Source organism: Aquarana catesbeiana, linkage group LG02, assembly GCF_042186555.1.
Source record: "Aquarana catesbeiana isolate 2022-GZ linkage group LG02, ASM4218655v1, whole genome shotgun sequence".
Lineage (NCBI taxonomy): Eukaryota > Metazoa > Chordata > Amphibia > Anura > Ranidae > Aquarana > Aquarana catesbeiana.
In genome coordinates this window covers 103,089,994-103,103,382 of record NC_133325.1, presented here as the reverse complement: position 1 = coordinate 103,103,382, position 13,389 = coordinate 103,089,994, and the positions used below count along the sequence as shown (strand labels likewise).

The following is a 13,389-nucleotide window of genomic DNA, read 5'->3' as shown; positions in this document are numbered from 1 at the left end:
ATATTCATGTGCGTTTCTTATATTCGCCTGCTTTGGTGGTGACACAGGCTGCTGCGTTTGGTGTAAGCTGCAGCATTTGGTGGTGACATAAGCTGCAGCATTTGATGGTGAGATAGGCTGCAGCATTTGGTGGTGACATAAGCTGCAGCATTTGGTGGTGACATAAGCTGCTGCACTTGGTGGTGACATAAGTTGCAGCATTTGATGGTGAGATAGGCTGCAGCATTTGGTGGTGACATAAGCTGCAGCATTTGGTGGTGACATAAGTTGCAGCATTTGGTGGTGACATAGGCTGCAGCATTTGGTGGTGACATAAGCTGCTGCACTTGGTGGTGACATAAGTTGCAGCATTTGATGGTGAGATAGGCTGCAGCATTTGGTGGTGACATAAGCTGCAGCATTTGGTGGTGACATAAGCTGCTGCACTTGGTGGTGACATAAGTTGCAGCATTTGATGGTGAGATAGGCTGCAGCATTTGGTGGTGACATACGCTGCAGCATTTGGTGGTGACATAAGCTGCTGCATTTGGTGGTGACATAAGTTGCAGCATTTGATGGTGAGATAGGCTGCAGCATTTGGTGGTGACATAAGCTGCAGCATTTGGTGGTGACATAAGCTGCAGCATTTGGTGGTGACATAAGCTGCTGCATTTGGTGGTGACATAAGCTGCTGCATTTGGTGGTGACATAAGCTGCAGCATTTGGTGGTGACATAAGCTGCTGCATTTGGTGGTGACATAAGTTGCAGCATTTGATGGTGAGATAGGCTGCAGCATTTGGTGGTGACATAAGCTGCAGCATTTGGTGGTGACATAAGCTGCTGCATTTGGTGGTGACATAAGTTGCAGCATTTGGTGGTGACATAAGCTGCTGCATTTGGTGGTGACATAAGCTGCAGCATTTGGTGGTGACATAAGCTGCAGCATTTGGTGGTGACATAAGCTGCAGCATTTGGTGGTGACATAAGCTGCAGCATTTGGTGGTGACATAAGCTGCAGCATTTGGTGGTGACACATGCTGCTGCATTTGGTGGTGACACATGCTGCTGCTTTTGGTGGTGACATGCCTCGGGCGGTGATGTCATAAGGGGCGGGGAAAGAAAGAAAGAAAGAAAGAAAGAAAGAAAGAAAGAAAGAAAGAAAGAAAGAAAGAAAGAAAGAAAGAAAGAAAGAAAAAGAAAAAGAAAGAAAGAAAGAAAGAAAGAAAGAAAGAAAGAAAGAAAGAAAGAAAGAAAGAAAGAAAGAAAGAAAAAAAGAAAGAAAAAAAAAAAAGAAAAAGAAAGAAAGAAAGAAAGAAAGAAAGAAAGAAAGAAAGAAAGAAAGAAAGAAAGAAAGAAAAAGAAAAAGAAAAAGAAAGAAAGAAAGAAAGAAAGAAAGAAAGAAAGAAAGAAAGAAAGAAAGAAAGAAAGAAAAAGAAAGAAAAAAAGAAAGAAAAAAAAAAAGAAAAAAAGAAAGAAAAAAAAAAAATAAAAAGAAAGAAAGAAAGAAAGAAAGAAAGGAGTGCACAGAGCCTCCTTTCCTCCCTCTCTCCCCAGCACATAGAGACACTTCTAATCCTTTACCTGCTATCCAGCTTGAATCCATTGGTACTTCACCTGCTGCCCAGCCAGATTCCACTGATCCTTTACCCGCTGACCAGCCTGACTTCATGGATACGCCACCAGCTATCAAATCTGGTGCCACTGATCTTCTACTGTTCATGCTGACACTACTAATCCTTTACCTGCTATCCAGCTTGAATCCATTGTTATTTAACCTGTTGCCCAGCCATATGCCACTGATCCTTTATCTGCTGACAAGCCTGATGTTGCTTATATACCACCTGCTGCCCAGTCTGCCTCTGCTAGTTTTGTGCCTGCTGCCCAGTCAGTCTCTGGTACTAGGGTCAAGATATCACCAACTCCAGAGGTCTAATACCTCTGCATCTCCATGCATGTTGCATGCCTGGCATGGGTTACCCGTTTGGTCCAAGATTCCTGTAGTCAACTTTCATGCGCCATTTGCTTAGGTTGTGTCAAAGCCTGGTGGTCCAGATTTCTGCTTTTTATTTACAGCTCCAGTAGTAGAGGTGTTCGGGGTAAGGGCAGAGTTCCATCTGAATTTTGTCCTGGTGTAATGTGTGCCTCTGCGATTCCAAGAGTGTTCGGGGACCTTTGCTGGGGAACCAATGTCTTGAAAAGACCTGGGTGACTGTTAAAATACACTTACAGCTCCAGTAGTAGAGGTGTTCTGGGTAAGGGCAGATTTCTATCTAAAGTTTGGCCTGATCCAGTTGTAATGTGTGCCCCTGCCACTCCAAGGGCATTAGGGGACCTTTTCTGGGGAACCAATGTCTTGGTAAGACCTGGGTGACTGTTAAAATATACTTAAACGTACAGCTCCAGTAGTAGAGGTGTTCTGGGTAAGGGCAAATTTCTATCTAAAGTTTGGCCTGATCCAGTTGTAATGTGTGCCCCTGCCACTCCAAGGGCATTAGGGGACCTTTTCTGGGGAACCAATGTCTTGGTAAGACCTGGGTGACTGTTAAAATATACTTACACTTACAGCTCCAGTAGTAGAGGTGTTCTGGGTAAGGGCAGATTTCCATCTGACGTTTGTCCTGATCCAGTTGTAATGTGTGCCTCTGCCACTCCAAGGGCATTAGGGGACCTTTTCTGGGGAACCAATGTCTTGGTAAGACCTGGGTGACTGTTAAAAAAAAAACTTAAATTTACAGCTCCAGTAGTAGAGGTGTTCTGGGTAAGGGCAGATCTCTATCTAAAGTTTGTCCTGATCCAGTTGTAATGTGTGCCCCTGCCACTCCAAGGGCATTAGGGGACCTTTTCTGGGGAACCAATGTCTTGGTAAGACCTGGGTGACTGTTAAAATATACTTACACTTACAGCTCCAGTAGTAGAGGTGTTCTGGGTAAGGGCAGATTTCCATCTGACGTTTGTCCTGATCCAGTTGTAATGTGTGCCTCTGCCACTCCAAGGGCATTAGGGGACCTTTTCTGGGGAACCAATGTCTTGGTAAGACCTGGGTGACTGTTAAAAAAAAACTTAAATTTACAGCTCCAGTAGTAGAGGTGTTCTGGGTAAGGGCAGATCTCTATCTAAAGTTTGTCCTGATCCAGTTGTAATGTGTGCCCCTGCCACTCCAAGGGCATTAGGGGACCTTTTCTGGGGAACCAATGTCTTGGTAAGACCTGGGTGACTGTTAAAATACACTTACAGCTCCAGTAGTAGAGGTGTTTAGGGGACCTATGCTGGGGAACCAATTCCTTGGAAAGACCTGGGTGACTGGTAAAATGAAAAGCAGTATGGGTTAGGGGACTCCACGTTAAGCCTGCAGATGGTCCATGGGATCCCAGCATTGGGATATTTTCTGCCCTGTGGAGCTGCAAGTTCCAAATGTTGTACTTGTTAAAGGATCTGACCTGCGGGAAACTCAGCCAGCTTCCAGGCCCCAACAGCAAGGCACTCAGCCAGCTTCCCAGACCCCAACAGCAGGGCACTCAGCCTGCTTCCAGACCCCAACAGCAGGGCTCTCAGCCTGCTTCCAGACCCCAACAGCAGGGCACTCAGCCAGGTGGCAGAGCACCTAGCCAGTTGTCAGAACCTGGCAGCATGGTATCTAACAGACTGAAGGACTATCAATTTTCAAATGTACTTTTTATCATATTATAGAGCACTTATAAAGCAGAACAGGTTGCTTTCAACCAAACTATAAACACATCATATGGCTGGTATCATGGCTGATCACCATGAGAACTGCAGATCAAACAGAAATAAAAATGGAAGTTTCCTTGCTTGTAAAGGATAAGAGGTCAGTAGAAGCAATATTAACCACCAACAATGGTGTCAGTGGACACAATAATACCTGGACCTAGGTAGTATTACGCCTATTTGGATGCACTGTGCCCGCACGGGTGTGCTAGAGAGCCGTAACCTGGGAGCTGCCTTGCAGCGCAACATCCACACCTCCAGTGGCTCTGGTGAAGACCAGGTGGCTCCTTAGACCCTGTGACTCTGGTACACCTCCGTTTGCATGCGGTCACACTGCTCCAACTCCAAAAAATAGCCACAAAAATAGCTGAATTAAAAGAGAAATGGAGTCCATTCAAAGATACGTCAGAATACAAAGAAAAATCTGCTCAAATACAAAGGTTTTTGGCTAAAGCTGATAAAGACATCAAACATAAAAAACCTAAAAATACCAAAGGGATTGGAACAACTATAGAGAAAACAAAGTACTTTTTATCATATTGTAGGGCACTTTTAAAGAAGAACAGGTTGCTTTCAACCAAACTATAAACATATCATATGGCTGGTGTCATGGCTGGTCACCTATACAACACCATGAGAACTGCAGATCAAACAGAAATGAAGATGGAAGCTTCCTTGCTTGTAAAGGATAAGAGGTCAGTTGGACGCAATAATAACCACCAACAATGGTGTCAGTGGGTGCACCTTGTGTGTAAACATCAGAAGAGCATCTACGGTCTTCAACAATCTGCAAGGATGTGGAATGTGAAAGTGAACAAAGTACTTACTAAAGAGGGATTCTCAAGATGTAAAGCAGACGGGGGTCTCTACTCCAGGAATCAAGACAGATACATCCTTATCTATGTTGATGACATTATAACCTGTTTTGAACAAGAAGGGGATTACAATCAGAAAGTTCACAAGCTGAAAGAAAATTTTGAAATCAAAGAACTTGGGAACATTAGCTACTATCAGAGAAACTTAAAGAGTTTGTTTCCATGTCTAGCAACAAATTCCAATGCAAACCAGGACTAATACGCACTCTAGCAGAGCGTCCCAGAGAGAGCCAGGAAAAGTCCACTTCGAGGTTTATACATCTCCCAGGCAATTTTTCAGGGCAATGGCTGGTGTTAGTGCTTCAATCATCCCCGGCACCAAGGTTGGTATGGTGTCAGGAGTCAGGATGATTGAAACACATTATTTCTATCATTACATTGTAATGTAAAATGAAATGGTTCAACTCACCATAATGCAGAATCATTGAGAGCCCTGAGCGTGTCACTTGCCACCATCGCTTGTCACTTGCCACTATGCCTGCCACCAGATGGAGATGTCACTTGCCACGCTGCCTGGCTGCCACCAGATGGAGATGTCACTTGCCACGCTGCCTGCCACCAGATGGAGATGTCACTTGCCACGCTGCCTGGCTGCCACCAGATGTTGATGTCACTTGCCACGCTGCCACCAAATGGAGATGTCACTTGCCACGCTGCCTGGCTGCCACCAGATGTTGATGTCACTTGCCACGCTGCCTGGCTGCCATCAGATGGAGGAGGGCGGAACAGCGGTGCGGGCAATGAGAGATGTCACCTCTCTCCACCGCCGCCGCACCGCTGACATTACTTCTCGATCTTTTCAAAAATGGCGCCGGGTGGCGCAATCACGCTACTGCGCATGTGCTGCCCGGCCGTGCATGTACGAGCCTTCCCAAGCCCGGCCGCTTCGGAATGGCGCATGCGCAGTAGTGGGCGGCTCGCGGCCATCTTTTCTAAGGGTACCGGTGCCCTTAATCGACTTTAACGGGCAGCCCGAAAGGGGGGGTGGCCGCGAAGTCGCCGCAGGAGCGGCGCCGCCCCTGCACCACTGCCGCTCCGAGGCCTGGCCTTGGTGGCCTTGTGGCAAATCTGGCCCTGGGAATATCCACTAATACCAAGCCAGACTAGTTGCCAAGGGTTGCTCTCAGAAATTTGGTGAAGATTATGACGAAACTTTCACTCCACCATCAGAGCACTTCTTAGCATTGCAGCCAGAAAGGGCATGCAAGTGAAATACCTAGACATGGAGACATTAAGGAAGATCTCTAGATAGAGCGACCACCAGGGTTTGAGAAAGGGAACAACCTTGTGTGTAAACATCAGAAGAGCATCTACGGTCTTATACAATCTGCAAGGATGTGGAATGCGAAAGTGAACAAAGTACTTACTAAAGAGGGATTCTCAAGATGTAAAGCAGACCCCCGTCTCTACTCCAGGAATCAAGAAGACAGATGGATATACATCCTTATCTATGTTGATGACATTTATAACCTGTTTTGAACAAGAAGGGGATTACAATCAGATAGTTCACAAGCTGAAAGAAAATTTTGAAATCAAAGAACTTGGGGACATTAGCTACAATCTGGGTATCCAAATAGAGAGAGAAAAAGATGGAAGTTCTCAGAAAATCTTCGAAATCTTACAACAATTCCATATGCAATATGCAAAGGAAGTGAAATGTCTATGGAACCAGGCTATCGAAAGAGCACTGAAGGAGAAAACTTGCTACCCAACAATGATACGTATCACAGAGGAATTGGTAAGCTGCTATATGTTGCCACTGTGACAAGACCAGACATATTTGCAGCACTGGGATCCAGCGTCATCCTCACCTCCCCATTCCCAGGTTTTTTCCTCCCACACTTCAAAAACTTTCCTCGCGTTGGTGGTGCAGTGGTGAGCATAGCTGCTTATCCAGCAGCTGACCCGGGTTCGATTCCCGGCCAACGCAATTGCCAACATGGCTGCCTCGAACGCTAACCACTTTGTGTCCCCAGGGAGAAATCTGCTGTGCAAATTAAATGCTGATGGAATAAAATTTAAATCAAAAGGAATGTGTTTATGTATGTGTTTTGTTAAGCATTTTGAATAATATATTTTTTTGCACAAGAAAATGATTGTTTTGTATTCTCATTTTCAGCCAGTAGGTGGAGCACTCAGCTCATTTTCAGGTATTTTCTAGGCTATCCTTAGCAACTTGGCTGAAAAAAAGCCTGCTGTTTACTATATAGTATTTACTATATACTATATAGCTCTCTCTAACACTAACCCTCCCTATAACCCCAATACTATCCCTCCCTATATCCCCAAGAATAACCCTCCCTGTAACCCCAATACTAACCCTTCCTATATCCCCAAGAGTAACCCTCCCTGTAACCCCAATACTAGCCCTCCCTATATCCCCAAGAATAACCCTCCCTGTAACCCCAATACTATCCCTCCCTATATCCCCAAGAATAAACCTCCCTGTAACCCCAATACTATCCCTCCCTATATCCCCAAGAATAACCCTCCCTGTAACCCCAATACTATCCCTCCCTATATCCCCAAGAATAACCCTCCCTGTAACCCCAATACTATCCCTCCCTATATCCCCAAGAATAACCCTCCCTGTAACCCCAATACTATCCCTCCCTATATCCCCAAGAATAACTCTCCCTGTAACCCCAATACTATCCCTCCCTATATCCCCAAGAATAACCCTCCCTGTAACCCCAATACTATCCCTTCCTATATCCCCAAGAATAACCCTCCCTGTAACCCCAATACTATCCCTCCCTATATCCCCAAGAATAATCCTCCCTGTAACCCCAATACTATCCCTCCCTATATCCCCAAGAATAACCCTCCCTGTAACCCCAATACTATCCCTCCCTATATCCCCAAGAATAACCCTCCCTGTAACCCCAATACTATCCCTCCCTATATCCCCAAGAATAACTCTCCCTGTAACCCCAATACTATCCCTCCCTATATCCCCAAGAATAACCCTCCCTGTAACCCCAATACTATCCCTCCCTATATCCCCAAGAATAACCCTCCCTGTAACCCCAATACTATCCCTCCCTATATCCCCAAGAATAACCCTCCCTGTAACCCCAATACTATCCCTTTTTATATCCCCAAGAATAACCCTCCCTGTAACCCCATTACTATCCCTTCCTATATCCCCAAGAATAACCCTCCCTGTAACCCCAATACTATCCTTCCCTATATCCCCAAGAATAACCCTCCCTGTAACCCCAATACTATCCCTTCCTATATCCCCAAGAATAACCCTCCCTGTAACCCCAATACTATCCCTCCCTATATCCCCAAGAGTAACCCTCCCTGTAACCCCAATACTATGACTCCCTATATCCCCAAGAGTAACCCTCCCTGTAACCCCAATACTATCCCTCCCTATATCCCCAAGAATAACCCTCCCTGTAACTCCAATACTATCCCTCCCTATATCCCCAAGAATAACCCTCCCTGTAACCCCAATACTATCCCTTCCTATATCCCCAAGAATAACCCTCCCTGTAACCCCAATACTATCCCTTCCTATATCCCCAAGAATAACCCTCCCTGCAACCCCAATACTATCCCTCCCTATATCCCCAAGAATAACCCTCCCTGTAACCCCAATACTATCCCTCCCTATATCCCCAAGAGTAACCCTCCCTGTAACCCCAATACTATCCCTCCCTATATCCCCAAGAATAACCCTCCCTGTAACCCCAATACTATCCCTCCCTATATCCCCAAGAGTAACCCTCCCTGTAACCCCAATACTCTCCCTCCCTATATCCCCAAGAATAACCCTCCCTGTAACCCCAATACTATCCCTCCCTATATCCCCAAGAATAACCCTCCCTGTAACCCCAATACTATCCCTTCCTATATCCCGAAGAATAACCCTCTCTGTAACCCCAATACTATCCCTTCCTATATCCCCAAGAATAACCCTCCCTGTAACCCCAATACTATCCCTTCCTATATCCCCAAGAATAACCCTCCCTGTAACCCCAATACTATCCCTCCCTATATCCCCAAGAATAACCCTCCCTGTAACCCCAATACTAGCCCTCCCTATATCCCCAAGAATAACCCTCCCTGTAACCCCAATACTAGCCCTTCCTATATCCCCAAGAATAACCCTCCCTGTAACCCCAATACTATCCCTCCCTATATCCCCAAGAATAACCCTCCCTGTAACCCCAATACTATCCCTCCCTATATCCCCAAGAATAACCCTCCCTGCAACCCCAATACTTTCCCTCCCTATATCCCCAAGAATAACCCTCCCTGTAACCCCAATACTATCCCTTCCTATATCCCCAAGAATAACCCTCCCTGTATCCCCAATACTATCCCTCCGTATATCCCCAAGAATAACCCTCCCTGTAACCCCAATACTAACCCTCCCTATATCCCCAAGAATAACCCTCCCTGTAACCCCAATACTATCCCTCCCTATATCCCCAAGAGTAACCCTCCCTGTACCCCAATACTAACCCTTCCTATATCCCCAAGAGTAACCCTCCCTGTAACCCCAATACTATCCCTCCCTATATCCCCAAGAATAACCCTCCCTGTAACCCCAATACTATCCCTCCCTATATCCCCAAGAGTAACCCTCCCTGTACCCCAATACTAACCCTTCCTATATCCCCAAGAGTAACCCTCCCTGTAAACCCAATACTATCCCTCCCTATATCCCCAAGAATAACCCTCCCTGTAACCCCAATACTATCCCTCCCTATATCCCCAAGAGTAACCTTCCCTGTAACCCCAATACTATCCCTCCCTATATCCCCAAGAATAACCCTCCCTGTAACCCCAATACTATCCCTTCCTATATCCCCAAGAATAACCCTCCCTGTAACCCCAATACTATCCCTCCCTATATCCCCAAGAATAACCCTCCCTGTAACCCCTTTACTATCCCTTCCTATATCCCCAAGAATAACCCTCCCTGTAACCCCAATACTATCCTTCCCTATGTAGCGATGTGAACTGTATCCAGAAAGCTTCACACCTTCCAGTGTTTTGAATATTGTTGGTCCCGTGATTATTCGACAGCCAGTGACCTCATACCTGTGCGCCAGCAGAGTGAGTTATGGGGCGTATAGTCCTTCTGGAATCTGCTGTTATATATTCCCATACTCTAAGACTACAAATCCCAGGGACCCTTGCAGTGGCCTAAAGGTTGCTGGGAGGGATTATAAAAGTAGCTTATGAAGCCCGGGCACGCTCTCTTCCTCCTGGGCCTGACGTAAGACGGAAAAAAAATGAGGTTTACAAACATGTTATTCTTGCCTGCTCTCTATAATAGTTTTGCATAGAGCAGCCGCGATCCTCCCCTTTTTGGGTTCCCTGCTGGCGCTCCTGGCTCCTCCCCCTTGCCCAGTGCACCCCATAGAAAGCGGTCCATTGAAGCACAGAGCATGGCTCGGCCCCACCCCCTGCTCACTGGCTGTGATTGGCTCCCACTGCTGACTCTCTGTCCAGTGAGGAGAGAGAGAGCTACTGCTCTCAGGCACAGCGCTGGATCAAGATAGAGCTCAGGTAAGTATGTGGGGGGCTGGGGGGAGCTGCATATAGGTTCTTTCCTCCCACCCTCCAAAGACATTCCTCGCGTTGGTGGTGCAGTGGTGAGCATAGCTGCTTATACAGCAGCTGACCCGGGTCCGATTCCCGGCCAACGCAATTGCCAAGATGGCTGCCTCGACTGCTAACTGCAGGGTGTAAAATGTACAATGTACTTTATCCTGTCTTCTTAGGTAGTCCTGTTCCCCTCCCCCCCCCCTCTGTCCAATCACATATACACTATATTACCAAAAGTATTGGGACGCCGGCCTTTACACAAACATGAACTTTAACCACTTGCCGACCGGGCCATAGCCGAATGACGGCTACAGCGTGGTCAGATAATTCTGGGAGGGCGTACAATGATAATCCCCGCACACACAGGAGTGTCCTTGCTCGCCGGATACTCGGGACCCAGTGCGTCAGGGATCGGGGTAAAGGACCAATCCCAGCGGCCCTTTACCACGTGATTGCTTCTGCCAGCGGATCCAGAGGGATCACTGTCACCGAACCGGCGTAATTTCCGGTTCTCTCCTCTCCTCACATCGATCATGTAAGCAGAGGAGGGTGATGCTGATTGACTTTTTTTGCATGTATTCCAAGTGCCCAGCAGTGCCCCATCAGTACCCAGCAGTGCCCCATCAGTGCCCAGCAGAGTCCTTCAGTGCCACATAAATACCCAGCAGTGCCACATCAGTGCCCATCTGTGATCCAGCAGTGCCACATCAGTGCCCATCTGTGATCCAGCAGTGCCACATCAGTGCCCATCTGTGCCCCATCAGTGCCATATCAGTAACCAGCAGTGCCCCATCAGTATCCAGCAGTGCCCCATCAGTGCCCAGCAGTGTCCTTCAGTGCCACATCAATACCCAGCAGTGCCACATCAGTGCCCATCTGTGCCCCATCAGTGCCATATCAGTAACCAGCAGTGCCACATCAGTACCCATCTGTACCACATCAGTGCCAATCTGTGCCCCATCAGTGCCAATCTGTGCCCCATCAGTGCCACATCAGTAATCAGCACTGTCCCATCAGTGCCCATCTGTGCCCCAGCAGTGCCACATCAGTACTTAGCAGTGCCAGATCAGTACCCAAGCAGTGCCCCATCAACACCCATCTGTGCCCCATTAGTGCCACATCAGTACCCAGCCGTGCCACATTTGTGCCCAGCAGTGCCCTACAGTGCCCCAGCAGTGTCACATCAGTACCCAGCAGTGCCCCATCAGTGCACATCTGTGTCCCATCAGCATGACATTAGTACCCAACAGTGCCACATCTGTGTCCAGCAGTGCCCCATCAGTGCGCATCTGTGCCCTACAGTGCCACATCTGTGATCTACAGTGCCCCGTCAGTGCCACTAGTGTGCCCATTAGTGCCAATACAGTGCCCATCAGTAAGTGCTCATCAGTGCCACCCTATCAGTGGATGCTCATCAGTGCCGTAGAAATGTGTAAAAAAAAAGTGTAGAAAAATGCGTTTTCATTTTCTTTTCACATTTTCCAAAAACTTGTGGGGAAAAATGACATGTTCAAAAGACTCATTATGCCTCATAGAATATACGTTGGGGTTTCTTTCCAAAATGGGGTCATTTTGAGGGCGTTTCCATTGTCCTGATGCTCCAGGGCCATCAAAAGTGTGATAGGTTGTCAGGAAATTAGATGTGTAATTTATGTCCCTAGAACACCTGACGGTGCTCCCTGAATGTTGGGCCTCTGTATGTGGCCAGGATGTGTAAAGGTCTCACACATGTGGTATCCCCGTACTCAGGAGGAGTAGCAGAATATATTTTGGGGTGTCATTTGTGGTATGCACAGGCCAAGTGAGAGAAATAACCTGTTAATATGACAATTTTGTGAATAAAAAAAGAAAAGAAAAATCTTAATTTTGCAAAGAATTGTGGGAAAAAATGAACCGTTCAAAAGACTCATTATGCCTCATAGAATATACGTTGGGGGAAGGGGGGATGACTCTCCATGCCTCTTATTAAATACCTTGGACTGTCTACTTTCCAAAAAGGGGTCATTTGGGGGTATTTGTACTTTCCAGGTTTGTTAGGGCCTCAAGAGATGAGATCGGCCGTCAGTACATCAGGTGTGATCGATTTTCAATGATTGGCACCATAGCTTGTAGACTCTATAACAGTGATTGGCGAACCTTGGCATCCTGGCAACCTTTTGGAACTACATTTCCCATGATACTCATGCACTCTGCAGTGTAGTGGAGCATCATGGGAAATGTAGTTCCAAAACATCTGGGGGTGCCAAGGTTCTCCATCACTGCCCTATAACTTTCACAAAGACCAAATAATATACACTGATTTGGATTATTTTTTACCAAAGATATGCAGCAGTATAAAGTTTGGCCAAAATTTATGAAGAAAAATGACTCATTTGCTGAATTTTATAACCGAAACGAAGAAAAAATAATGTAAATCTCAGGACTGAATGTGCAGAAACACCAATGATAATATATATAATAGAAGGGGATGGTTTCCCCTCCCAAACACCCTTGTGAATGAGCCTCTAAGCCGTGGCCCCTGTCTGTGTGATGGTGTTCTGTGACGGAGCTGTGTAAATCTCAGGACTGCATGGACAGAAACACCAATCCATATAATATATATATTAATAGGAGGATGTTGGTTTCCCCTCCTGAGCGCCCTATTATCTGTGTGAAGGTGGTGGCCCCTGTCTGAGTGATGGAGTTCTGTGTGCTACATGGCGGAGCTGTGTAAATCTCAGGACTGGATGGACAAACACCAATCCATAAAATATAATATTGAAATAGTAATATTTATGTAATAATCGGAGGAGGTGGTACCCCCCATCCCCCTATCCTGAACACTTTCCTCCCATGTGAATGAACCTCTAAGGTAGGGGTCCCTGTCTGTGTGATGGGGTTCTGTGTGCTATATGGCGGAGCTGTGTAAATCTCAGGAATGGATGGACAGAAACACCAACCCATAGATTATAATAATACTATAATAGTAATATATATATATATATATATATATATATATATATATATATATATATATATATATATATATATAATAATAGGAGGTGATGGTTTCCCCTCCCAAACAGTTTCCACCCATGTGAATGAGCCTCTAAATGGTGGCCACGCCCCCCCCACCTGGGATTGGCAGGAAGGTGGCCAGATGGCGGGTACTGAGAGAGGAGATCCTGGCAGAGGGAGGAGGTGGGAAGGCGCGGCTGGGGTTTGATTGACAGGAAGGGGTGGGGCTTGGTGTTTGGT

The 13,389-nt window shown here is 46.5% G+C and overlaps 2 non-coding genes across 2 annotated transcripts; both read left to right on the top strand.

Moving 5' to 3' along the window:
* The first annotated feature begins 6,439 nt into the window (after positions 1-6,439).
* Positions 6,440-6,511, top strand: TRNAD-AUC (transfer RNA aspartic acid (anticodon AUC)). Its single transcript has one exon. It is a non-coding gene; the product is annotated as a tRNA-Asp (tRNA).
* Positions 6,512-10,182: 3,671 nt separating this feature from the next.
* On the top strand, positions 10,183-10,254 carry TRNAY-AUA (transfer RNA tyrosine (anticodon AUA)). The gene has a single exon. It is a non-coding gene; the product is annotated as a tRNA-Tyr (tRNA).
* The last annotated feature ends 3,135 nt before the right edge of the window (positions 10,255-13,389 follow it).